A 12,753-nucleotide genomic window follows, 5' to 3' on the forward strand; every position below is an offset into this window, starting at 1 on the left:
TGCAACAAATATTTTTGGGAATTTCAGTGGTCTAGGATGCGAGTTAATGCCCCTTTCAGGCTGCAAATGTTTTTGGGAATTCAGGGCTCTCTGACACCATTTTAGGTCCACAATCATTGTCTGGACTTCAGGGGGTCTAGGATGCCTGTTACCCCTTTTTTGGGCCTCCAAAGTTTTCAACATTTTTGCAGGCCTAAAATGCATTTTAAGGCCTTTTTTGGGTTGCTAACATATTCTGTGCTTCAGGTGTATAGGTTGCATGTTTCATGCCAAAAATATTTTGGGGAATTTCAGTGGTTAGGATGCGGGTTAATGCCCCTTTCAGGCTGCAAATGTTTTTGGGACATTCAGGGCTCTCTGACACAATTTTTGGGCCACCAACATCTTCTGGACTTTAGGGGGTCTAGGATGCCTGTAAACCCCCTTGTTGGTCCTTCAAAGTTGTCAACATTTTTGCTGGCCTAAAATGCATTTTAAGGCATTTTTGGGCTGCTAACATTTTGAGAACTTTCAGGGGTGAAGTATGCATTTTTTGTGCCAAAAATATTTTTGGGAATTTCAGTGGTCTAGGATGCGGGTTAATGCCCCTTTCAGGCTGCAAATGTTTTTGGGACATTCAGGGATCTCTGACACCATTTTTGGCCCACCAACATTTTCTGGACTTTAGGGGGTCTAGGATGCCGGTAAACTCCTTTTTTGGCCCTTCAAAGTTTTCAACATTTTTGCAGGCCTAAAATGCATTTTAAGGCCTTTTTTGGGCTGCTAACATATTCTGAGCTTCAGGGGTGTAGGATGCATTTTTCGTGCCAAAAATATTTTTGGGATTTTCAGTGACCTAGAATGCGGGTTAATGCCCCTTTGAGGCTACAAATGTTTTTGGGACATTCAGAGCTCTCTGACAAAGATTTTGGCCCACCAACATTTTCTGGACTTTAGGGGGTCTAGGATGCCTCTAAACCCCTTTTTTCCATCTCCAAAGTTTTCAACATTTTTGCAGGCCTAAAATGCATTTTAGGGCATTTTTGGGCAGCTAACATTTTCAGAACTTTCAGGGGTGTAGTATGCATTTTTTGTGCCAAAAATATTTTTGGGAATTTCAGTGGTCTAGGATGCGGGTTAATGCCCCTTTCAGGCTGCAAATGTTTTTGGGACATTCAGGGCTCTCTGACACCATTTTTGGGCCACAACCATTTTCTGGACTTTAGGGGGTCTAGGATGCCTCTAAACCCCTTTTTTCCACCTCCAAAGTTTTCTACATTTTTGCAGGCCTAAGATGCACTTTAAGGCATTTTTTGGGCTGCTAACATTTTCAGAACTTTCAGGGGTGTAGTATGAATTTTCTGTGCCAAAAATATTTTGGGGAATTTCAGTGGTCTAGGATGCGGGTTAATGCCCGTTTCACTCTGCAAATGTATTTGGGGCATTCAGAGCTCTCTGACACAGATTTTGGGCCACCAACATTTTCCGGACTTTAGGGGGTCTAGGATGCCTGTAAACCACTTTTTTGGACCTTCAAAGTTTTCAACATTTGTGCAGGCCTAAGAAGCATTTTAAGACCTTTTTTTGAGCTGCCAACATTTTCTGATCTTTCAGGGTTGTAGGATGCATTTTTTGTGCCAAAAATATTTTGGGGAATTTCAGTGGGCTAGGATGCGACTTAATGCCCCTTTCAGGCTGCAAATCTGTTTGGGACATTCAGAGCTCTCTGACACTGTTTTTGGGCCACCAACATTTTCTGGACTTTAGGGGGTCTAGGATGCCTGTAAACCCCTTTTTTGGGCCTCCAAAGTTTTCAGCATTTTTACAGGCGTGAAATGCATTTTAAGGACTTTTTTGGGCTGCTAACATATTCTGAGCCTTAGGGGTGTAGGATGCATTTTTCGTGCAACAAATATTTTTGGGAATTTCAGTGGTCTAGGATGCGAGTTAATGCCCCTTTCAGGCTGCAAATGTTTTTGGGAATTCAGGGCTCTCTGACACCATTTTAGGTCCACAATCATTGTCTGGACTTCAGGGGGTCTAGGATGCCTGTTACCCCTTTTTTGGGCATCCAAAGTTTTCAACATTTTTGCAGGCCTAAAATGCATTTTAAGGCCTTTTTTGGGTTGCTAACATATTCTGAGCTTCAGGTGTATAGGTTGCATGTTTCATGCCAAAAATATTTTGGGGAATTTCAGTGGTTAGGATGCGGCTTAATGCCCCTTTCAGGCTGCAAATGTTTTTGAAACATTCAGGGCTCTCTGACACCATTTTTGGGCCACCAACATTTTCTGGAGTTTAGGGGGTCTAGGATGCCTGTAAACCCCTTTTTTGTTCCTTCAAAGTTTTCAACATTTTTGCAGGCCTAAAATGCATTTTAAGGTCTTTTTTGTGCTGCTAACATATTCTGAGCTTTCAGGGGTGTAGGATGCATTTTTCTTGCCAAAAATATCATTGGGAATTTCAGTGGTCTAGGATGCGGGTTAATGCCCCTTTCAGGCTGACAATGTTGTTGGCACATTCAGAGCTCTCTGACACAGATTTTGGCCCACCAACATTTTCTGGACTTAGAGGGTCTAGGATGCCTCTAAACCCCTTTTTGCCACCTCCAAAGTTTTCTACATTTTTGCAGGCCTAAGATGCACTTTAAGGCATTTTTGGGCTGCTAACATGTTCAGAACTTTCAGGGGTGTAGTATGCATTTTTTGTGCCAAAAATATTTTTGGGAATTTCAGTGGTCTAGGATGCGGGTTAATGCCTGTTTCACTCTGCAAATGTTTTTGGGACATTCAGGGCTCTCTGACAAAATTTTTGGGCCACCAACATCTTCTGGACTTTAGGGGGTCTAGGATGCCTGTAAACCCCTTTTTTGGTCCTTCAACGTTTTCAACATTTTTGCAGGCCTAAAATGCATTTTAAGGCATTTTTGGGCTGCTAACATTTTCAGAACTTTCAGGGGTGTAGTATGCATTTTTTGTGCCAAAAATATTTTTGGGAATTTCAGTGGTCTAGGATGCGGGTTAATGCGCCTTTCAGGCTGTAAATGTTTTTGGGACATTCAGGGCTCTCTGACACCATTTTTGGCCCACCAACATTTTCTGGACTTTAGGGGGTCTAGGATGCCTGTAAACCCCTTTTTTTGGGCCTCCAAAGGTTTCAACATTTTTGCAGGCCTAAAACGCATTTTAAGGCCTTTTTTGGGCTGCTAACATATTCTGAGCTTTCAGGGGTGTAGGATGCATTTTTCAGGCCAAAAATATTTTTGGGAATTTCAGTGGTCTAGGATGCGGGTTAATGCCCCTTTCAGGCTCCAAATGTTTTTGAAACATTCAGGGCTCTCTGACACCATTTTTGGGCCACCAACATTTTCTGGAGTTTAGGGGGTCTAGGATGCCTGTAAACCCCTTTTTTGTTCCTTCAAAGTTTTCAACATTTTTGCAGGCCTAAAATGCATTTTAAGGCCTTTTTTGTGCTGCTAACATATTCTGAGCTTTCAGGGGTGTAGGATGCATTTTTCTTGCCAAAAATATTATTGGGAATTTCAGTGGTCTAGGATGCGGGATAATGCCCCTTTCAGGCTGACAATGTTGTTGGGACATTCAGAGCTCTCTGACACAGATTTTGGCCCACCAACATTTTCTGGACTTAGAGGGTCTAGGATGCCTCTAAACCCCTTTTTGCCACCTCCAAAGTTTTCTACATTTTTGCAGGCCTAAGATGCACTTTAAGGCATTTTTGGGCTGCTAACATTTTCAGAACTTTCAGGGGTGTAGTATGCATTTTTTGTGCCAAAAATATTTTTGGGAATTTCAGTGGTCTAGGATGCGGGTTAATGCGCCTTTCAGGCTGTAAATGTTTTTGGGACATTCAGGGCTCTCTGACACCATTTTTGGCCCACCAACATTTTCTGGACTTTAGGGGGTCTAGGATGCCTGTAAACCCCTTTTTTTGGGCCTCCAAAGGTTTCAACATTTTTGCAGGCCTAAAACGCATTTTAAGGCCTTTTTTGGGCTGCTAACATATTCTGAGCTTTCAGGGGTGTAGGATGCATTTTTCGTGCCAAAAATATTTTTGGGAATTTCAGTGGTCTAGGATGCGGGTTAATGCCCCTTTCAGGCTGCAAATGTTTTTGAAACATTCAGGGCTCTCTGACACCATTTTTGGCCCACCAACATTTTCTGGACTTTAGGGGGTCTAGGATGCCTGTAAACCCCTTTTTTGGGCCTCCAAAGTTTTCAACATTTTTACAGGCGTGAAATACATTTTAAGGACTTTTTTGGGCTGCTAACATATTCTGAGCCATAGGGGTGTAGGATGCATTTTTCGTGCAACAAATATTTTTGGGAATTTCAGTGGTCTAGGATGCGAGTTAATGCCCCTTTCAGGCTGCAAATGTTTTTGGGAATTCAGGGCTCTCTGACACCATTTTAGGTCCACAATCATTGTCTGGACTTCAGGGGGTCTAGGATGCCTGTTACCCCTTTTTTGGGCCTCCAAAGTTTTCAACATTTTTGCAGGCCTAAAATGCATGTTAAGGCCTTTTTTGGGTTGCTAACATATTCTGAGCTTCAGGTGTATAGGTTGCATGTTTCATGCCAAAAATATTTTGGGGAATTTCAGTGGTTAGGATGCAACTTAATGCCCCTTTCAGGCTGCAAATGTTTTTGAAACATTCAGGGCTCTCTGACACCATTTTTGGGCCACCAACATTTTCTGGAGTTTAGGGGGTCTAGGATGCCTGTAAACCCCTTTTTTGTTCCTTCAAAGTTTTCAACATTTTTGCAGGCCTAAAATGCATTTTAAGGCCTTTTTTGTGCTGCTAACATATTCTGAGCTTTCAGGGGTGTAGGATGCATTTTTCTTGCCAAAAATATTATTGGGAATTTCAGTGGTCTAGGATGCGGGTTAATGCCCCTTTCAGGCTGACAATGTTGTTGGGACATTCAGAGCTCTCTGACACAGATTTTGGCCCACCAACATTTTCTGGACTTAGAGGGTCTAGGATGCCTCTAAACCCCTTTTTGCCACCTCCAAAGTTTTCTACATTTTTGCAGGCCTAAGATGCACTTTAAGGCATTTTTGGGCTGCTAACATTTTCAGAACTTTCAGGGGTGTAGTATGCATTTTTTGTGCCAAAAATATTTTTGGGAATTTCAGTGGTCTAGGATGCGGGTTAATGCCTGTTTCACTCTGCAAATGTTTTTGGGACATTCAGGGCTCTCTGACACAATTTTTGGGCCATCAACATCTTCTGGACTTTAGGGGGTCTAGGATGCCTGTAAACCCCTTTTTTGGTCCTTCAACGTTTTCAACATTTTTGCAGGCCTAAAACGCATTTTAAGGCCTTTTTTGGGCTGCTAACATATTCTGAGCTTTCAGGGGTGTAGGATGCATTTTTCGTGCCAAAAATATTTTTGGGAATTTCAGTGGTCTAGGATGCGGGTTAATGCCCCTTTCAGGCTGCAAATGTTTTTGAAACATTCAGGGCTCTCTGACACCATTTTTGGCCCACCAACCTTTTCTGGACTTTAGGGGGTCTAGGATGCCTGTAAACCCATTTTTTTGGGCCTCCAAAGGTTTCAACATTTTTGCAGGCCTAAAACGCATTTTAAGGCCTTTTTTGGGCTGCTAACATATTCTGAGCTTTCAGGGGTGTAGGATGCATTTTTCTTGCCAAAAATATTATTGGGAATTTCAGTGGTCTAGGATGCGGGTTAATGCCCCTTTCAGGCTGACAATGTTGTTGGGACATTCAGAGCTCTCTGACAGATTTTGGCCCACCAACATTTTCTGGACTTAGAGGGTCTAGGATGCCTCTAAACCCCTTTCTGCCACCTCCAAAGTTTTCTACATTTTTGCAGGCCTAAGATGCACTTTAAGGCATTTTTGGGCTGCTAACATTTTCAGAACTTTCAGGGGTGTAGTATGCATTTTTTGTGCCAAAAATACTTTTGGGAATTTCAGTGGTCTAGGATGCGGGTTAATGCCTGTTTCACTCTGCAAATGTTTTTGGGACATTCAGGGCTCTCTGACACAATTTTTGGGCCACCAACATCTTCTGGACTTTAGGGGGTCTAGGATGCCTGTAAACCCCTTTTTTGGTCCTTCAACGTTTTCAACATTTTTGCAGGCCTAAAATGCATTTTAAGGCATTTTTGGGCTGCTAACATTTTCAGAACTTTCAGGGGTGTAGTATGCATTTTTTGTGCCAAAAATATTTTTGGGAATTTCAGTGGTCTAGGATGCGGGTTAATGCCTGTTTCACTCTGCAAATGTTTTTGGGACATTCAGGGCTCTCTGACACAATTTTTGGGCCACCAACATTTTCTGGACTTTAGGGGGTCTAGGATGCCTGTAAACCCCTTTTTTGGGCCTCCAAAGTTTTCAACATTTTTGCAGGCCTAAAATGCATTTTAAGGCCTTTTTTGGGCTGCTAACATATTCTGAGCTTTCAGCGGTGTAGGATGCATTTTTCATGCCAAAAATATTTTGGAGAATTTCAGTGGTGTAGGATGCGGCTTAATGCCCCTTTCAGGCTGCAAATGTTTTTGGGACATTCAGAGCTCTCTGACACCGATTTTGGCCCACCAACATTTTCTGGACTTTAGGGGGTCTAGGATGCCTGTAAACCCCTTTTTTGGGCCTCCAAAGTTTTCAACATTTTTGCAGACCTAACATGCATTTTAAGGCCTTTTTTGGGCTGCTAACATATTCTGAGCTTCAGGGGTATAGGTTGCATTTTTCATGCCAAAAATATTTTGGGGAATTTCAGTGGTCTAGGATGCGGCTTAATGCCCCTTTCAGGCTGCAAATGTATTTGGGGCATTCAGAGCTCCCTGACACCGATTTTGGCCCACCAACATTTTCTGGACTTTAGGGGGTCTAGGATGCCTGTAAACCCCTTTTTGGGCCTCCAAGATTTTCAACATTTTTGCAGGCATAAAATGCATTTTAAGGCCTTTTTTGGGCTGCTAACATATTCTGAGCCTTAGCGGTGTAGGATGCATTTTTCGTGCAAAAAATATTTTTGGGAATTTCAGTGGTCTAGGATGCGGGTTAATGCCCCTTTCATGCTGCAAATGTTTTTGGGACATTCAGGGCTCTCTGACACCATTTTTGGCCCACCAACATTTTCTGGACTTTAGGGGGTGTAGGATGCCTGTAAACCCCTTTTTTCAACCTCCAACGTTATCAACATTTTTGCAAGCCTAAGAAGCATTTGAAGTCCTTTTTTTGAGCTGCCAACATTTTCTGATCTTTCAGGGTTGTAGGATGCATTTTTTGTGCCAAAAATATTTTGGGGAATTTCAGTGGTCTAGGATGCGACTTAATGCCTCTTTCAGGCTGCAAATCTGTTTGGGACATTCAGAGCTCTCTGACACTGTTTTTGGGCCACAAACATTTTCTGGACTTTAGGGGGTCTAGGATGCCTGTAAACCCCTTTTTTGGACCTTCAAAGTTTTCAACATTTTTGTAGGCTTAAGATGCATTTTAAGACCTTTTTTTGAGATGCCAACATTTTCTGATCTTTCCGGGATGTAGGATGCATTTTTTGTGCCAAAAATATTTTTGGGAATTTCAGTGGTCTGGGATGTGGGTTAGTGCCACTCTAAGGCTGCAAATGTTTTTGGGACATTCAGAGCTCTCTGACACCGATTTTGGCCCACCAACATTTTCTGGACTTTAGGGGGTCTAGGATGCCTGTAAACCCCTTTTTTCGGCCTCCAAAGTTTTCAACATTTTTGCACACCTAAGAAGCATTTGAAGTCCTTTTTTTGAGCTGCCAACATTTTCTGATCTTTCAGGGTTGTAGGATGCATTTTTTGTGCCAAAAATATTTTGGGGAATTTCAGTGGTCTAGGATGCGACTTAATGCCTCTTTCAGGCTGCAAATCTGTTTGGGACATTCAGAGCTCTCTGACACTGTTTTTGGGCCACAAACATTTTCTGGACTTTAGGGGGTCTATGATGCCTGTAAACCCCTTTTTTGTTCCTTCAAAGTTTTCAACATTTTTGCAGGCCTAAAATGCATTTTAAGGCCTTTTTTGGGCTGCTAACATATTCTGAGCTTCAGGGGTATAGGTTGCATTTTTCATGCCAAAAATATCTTGGGGAATTTCAGTGGTCTAGGATGCGGCTTAATGCCCCTTTCAGGCTGCAAATGTTTTTGGGACATTCAGAGCTCCCTGACACCGATTTTGGCCCACCAACATTTTCTGGACTTTAGGGGGTCTAGGATGCCTGTAAACCCCTTTTTTGGGCCTCCAAAATTTTCAACATTTTTGCAGGCGTAAAATGCATTTTAAGGCCTTTTTTGGGCTGCTAACATATTCTGAGCCTTAGCGGTGTAGGATGCATTTTTCGTGCAAAAAATATTTTTGGGAATTTCAGTGGTCTAGGATGCGGGTTAATGCCCCTTTCATGCTGCAAATGTTTTTGGGACATTCAGGGCTCTCTGACACCATTTTTGGGCCACCAACATTTTCTGGGCTTTAGGGGGTGTAGGATGCCTGTAAACCCCTTTTTTCCACATCCAAAGTTATCAACATTTTTTGCAAGCCTAAGATGCACTTTAAGGCATTTTTGTGCTGCTAACATTTTCAGAACTTTCAGGGGTGTAGTATGCATTTTTTGTGCCAAAAATATTTTGGGGAATTTCAGTGGTCTAGGATGCAACTTAATGCCCCTTTCAGGCTGCAAATCTGTTTGGGACATGCAGAGCTCTCTGACACTGTTTTTGGGCCACCAACATTTTCTGGACTTTAGGGGGACTAGGATGTCTGTAAACCCCTTTTTTGGGCCTCCAAAGTTTTCAACATTTTTGCAGGCCTAAAATGCATTTTAAGGCCTTTTTATGGGATGCTAACATATTCTGAGCCTTGGGGGTGACGGATGCATTTTTCGTGCAAAAAATATTTTTGAGGAATTTCAGTGGTCTAGGATGCGGGTTAATGCCCCTTTCAGGCTGCAAATGTTTTTGGGACATTCAGGGCTCTCTGACACTGATTTTGGCCCACCAACATTTTCTGGACTTTAGGGGGTCTAGGATGCCTGGAAACCCCTTTTTTCCACCTCCAAAGTTTTCTACATTTTTGCAGGCCTACGATGTACTTTAAGGCATTTTTGGGCTGCTAACATTTTCAGAACTTTCAGGGGTGTAGTATGCATTTTTTGTGCCAAAAATATTTTTGGGAATTTCAGTGGTCTAGGATGCAGGTTAATGCCCGTTTCACTCTGCAAATGTTTTTGGAGCATTCAGAACTCTCTAAAACAGATTTTGGCCCACCAACATTTTCTGGACTTTAGGGGGTCTAGGATGCATGTAAACCCCTTTTTTGGACCTTCAAAGTTTTCAACATTTTTGTAGGCTTAAGATGCATTTTAAGTCCTTTTTTTGAGATGCCAACATTTTCTGATCTTTCCGGGATGTAGGATGCATTTTTTGTGCCAAAAATATTTTGGGGAATTTCAGTGGTCTAGGATGCGACTTAATGCCCCTTTCAGGCTGCAAATCAGTTTGGGACATTCAGAGCTCTCTGACACTGTTTTTGGGCCACAAACATTTTCTGGACTTTAGGGGGTCTAGGATGCCTGTAAACCCCTTTTTTGGACCTTCAAAGTTTTCAACATTTTTGCAGGCCTAAAATGCATTTTAAGGCCTTTTTTGGGCTGCTAACATATTCTGAGCTTCAGGGGTATAGGTTGCATTTTTCATGCCAAAAATATTTTGGGGAATTTCAGTGGTCTAGGTTGCGGCTTAATGCCCCTTTCAGGCTGCAAATGTTTTTGGGACATTCAGAGCTCCCTGACACCGATTTTGGCCCACCACCATTTTCTGGACTTTAGGGGGTTGAGGATGCCTGTAAACCCCTTTTTTGGGCCTCCAAAGTTTTCAACATTTTTGCAGGCCTAAAATGCATTTTAAGGCCTTTTTTGGGCTGCTAACATATTCTGAGCTTTCAGGGGCGTAGGATGCATTTTTCGTGCAAAAAATATTTTTGGGAATTTCAGTGGTCTAGGATGCGGGTTAATGCCCCTTTCATGCTGCAAATGTTTTTGGGACATTCAGGGCTCTCTGACACCATTTTTGGGCCACCAACATTTTCTGGACTTTAGGGGGTGTAGGGTGCCTGTAAACCCCTTTTTTCCACCTCCAAAGTTATCAACATTTTTGCAAGCCTAAAATGCACTTTAAGGCATTTTTGTGCTGCTAACATTTTCAGAACTTTCAGGGGTGTAGTATGCATTTTTTGTGCCAAAAATATTTTGGGGAATTTCAGTGGTCTAGGATGCAACTTAATGCCCCTTTCAGGCTGCAAATCTGTTTGGGACATGCAGAGCTCTCTGACACTGTTTTTGGGCCACCAACATTTTCTGGACTTTAGGGGGTCTAGGATGTCTGTAAACTCCTTTTTTGGGCCTCCAAAGTTTTCAACATTTTTGCAAGCCTAAAATGCATTTTAAGGCCTTTTTTGGGCTGCTAACATATTCTGAGCCTTAGGGGTGACAGATGCATTTTTCGTGCAAAAAATATTTTTTGGAATTTCAGTGGTCTAGGATGCGGGTTAATGCCCCTTTCAGGCTGCAAATGTTTTTGGGACATTCAGGGCTCTCTGACACCATTTTTGGGCCACCAACATTTTCTGGACTTTACGGCGTCTAGGATGCCTGTAAACACCTTTTTTCTGCCTCCAAAGTTTTCAACATTTTTGCAGGCCTAAAATGCATTTTAAGGCCTTTTTTGGGCTGCTAACATATTCTGAGCTTTCAGGGGTGTAGGATGCATTTTTCATGCCAAAAATATTTTGGAGAATTTCAGTGGTCTAGGATGTGGCTTAATGCCCCTTTCAGGCTGCAAATGTTTTTGGGACATTCAGAGCACTCTGACACCGCTTTTGGCCCACCAACATTTTCTTGACTTTAGGGGGTCTAGGATGCCTGTAAACCCCTTTTTTCGGCCTCCAAAGGTTTCAACATTTTTGCAGGCCTAAAATGCATTTTAAGGCCTTTTTTGGGCTGCTAACATATTCTGAGCCTTAGGGGTGTAGGATGCATTTTTCGTGCAAAAAATATTTTTGGGAATTTCAGTGGTCTAGGATGCGGGTTAATACCCCTTTCAGGCTGCAAATGTTTTTGGGAATTCAGGGCTCTCTGACACCATTTTTGAGCCACAATCATTTTCTGGACTTTAGGGGTCTAGGATGCCTGTACCCTCTTTTTTGGGCCTCCAAAGTTTTCAACATTTTTGCAGACCTAAAATGCATGTTAAGGTCTTTTTTGGGCTGCTAACATATTCTGAGCTTCAGCGGTATAGGTTGCATTTTTCATGCCAAAAATATTTTGGAGAATTTCAATGGTCTAGGATGCGGCTTAATGCCCCTTTCAGGCTGCAAATGTTTTTGGGACATTCAGAGCTCTCTGACACCGATTTTGGCCCACCAACATTTTCTGGACTTTAGGGGGTCTAGGATGCCTGTAAACCCCTTTTTTGGTCCTTCAAAGTTTTCAACATTTTTGCAGGCCTAAAATGCATTTTAAGGCCTTTTTTGGGCTGCTAACATATTCTGAGCTTCAGGGGTATAGGTTGCATTTTTCATGCCAAAAATATTTTGGGGAATTTCAGTGGTCTAGGATGCGGCTTAATGCCCATTTCAGGCTGCAAATGTTTTTGGGACATTCAGAGCTCCCTGACACCGATTTTTGGCCCACCACCATTTTCTGGACTTTAGGGGGTTGAGGATGCCTGTAAACCCCTTTTTTCCACCTCCAAAGTTATCAACATTTTTGCAAGCCTAAATTGCACTTTAAGGCATTTTTGTGCTGCTAACATTTTCAGAACTTTCAGGGGTGTAGTATGCATTTTTTGTGCCAAAAATGTTTTGGGGAATTTCAGTGGTCTAGGATGCAACTTAATGCCCCTTTCAGGCTGCAAATCTGTTTGGGACATGCAGAGCTCTCTGACACTGTTTTTGGGCCACCAACATTTTCTGGACTTTAGGGGGTCTAGGATGTCTGTAAACCCCTTTTTTGGGCCTCCAAAGTTTTCAACATTTTTGCAGGCCTAAAATGCATTTTAAGGCCTTTTTTGGGCTGCTAACATATTCTGAGCCTTAGGGGTGACAGATGCATTTTTCGTGCAAAAAATATTTTTTGGAATTTCAGTGGTCTAGGATGTGGCTTAATGCCCCTTTCAGGCTGCAAATGTTTTTGGGACATTCAGAGCTCTCTGACACCGCTTTTGGTCCACCAACATTTTCTGGACTTTAGGGGGTCTAGGATGCCTGTAAACCCCTTTTTTCGGCCTCCAAAGGTTTCAACATTTTTGCAGGCCTAAAATGCATTTTAAGGCCTTTTTTGTGCTGCTAACATATTCTGAGCCTTAGGGGTGTAGGATGTATTTTTCGTGCAAAAAATATTTTTGGGAATTTCAGTGGTCTAGGATGCGGGTTAATACCCCTTTCAGGCTGCAAATGTTTTTGGGAATTCAGGGCTCTCTGACACCATTTTTGAGCCACAATCATTTTCTGGACTTTAGGGGGTCTAGGATGCTTTACCCTCTTTTTTGGGCCTCCAAAGTTTTCAACATTTTTGCAGACCTAAAATGCATGTTAAGGTCTTTTTTGGGCTGCTAACATATTCTGAGCTTCAGCGGTATAGGTTGCATTTTTCATGCCAAAAATATTTTGGAGAATTTCTGTGGTCTAGGATGCGGCTTAATGCCCCTTTCAGGCTGCAAATGTTTTTGGGACATTCAGAGCTCTCTGACACCGATTT

This window comes from Ambystoma mexicanum, chromosome 7p (genome assembly GCF_040938575.1).
Source record: "Ambystoma mexicanum isolate Mex_15411 chromosome 7p, UKY_AmexF1_1, whole genome shotgun sequence".
Taxonomy (NCBI): Eukaryota; Metazoa; Chordata; class Amphibia; order Caudata; family Ambystomatidae; genus Ambystoma; species Ambystoma mexicanum.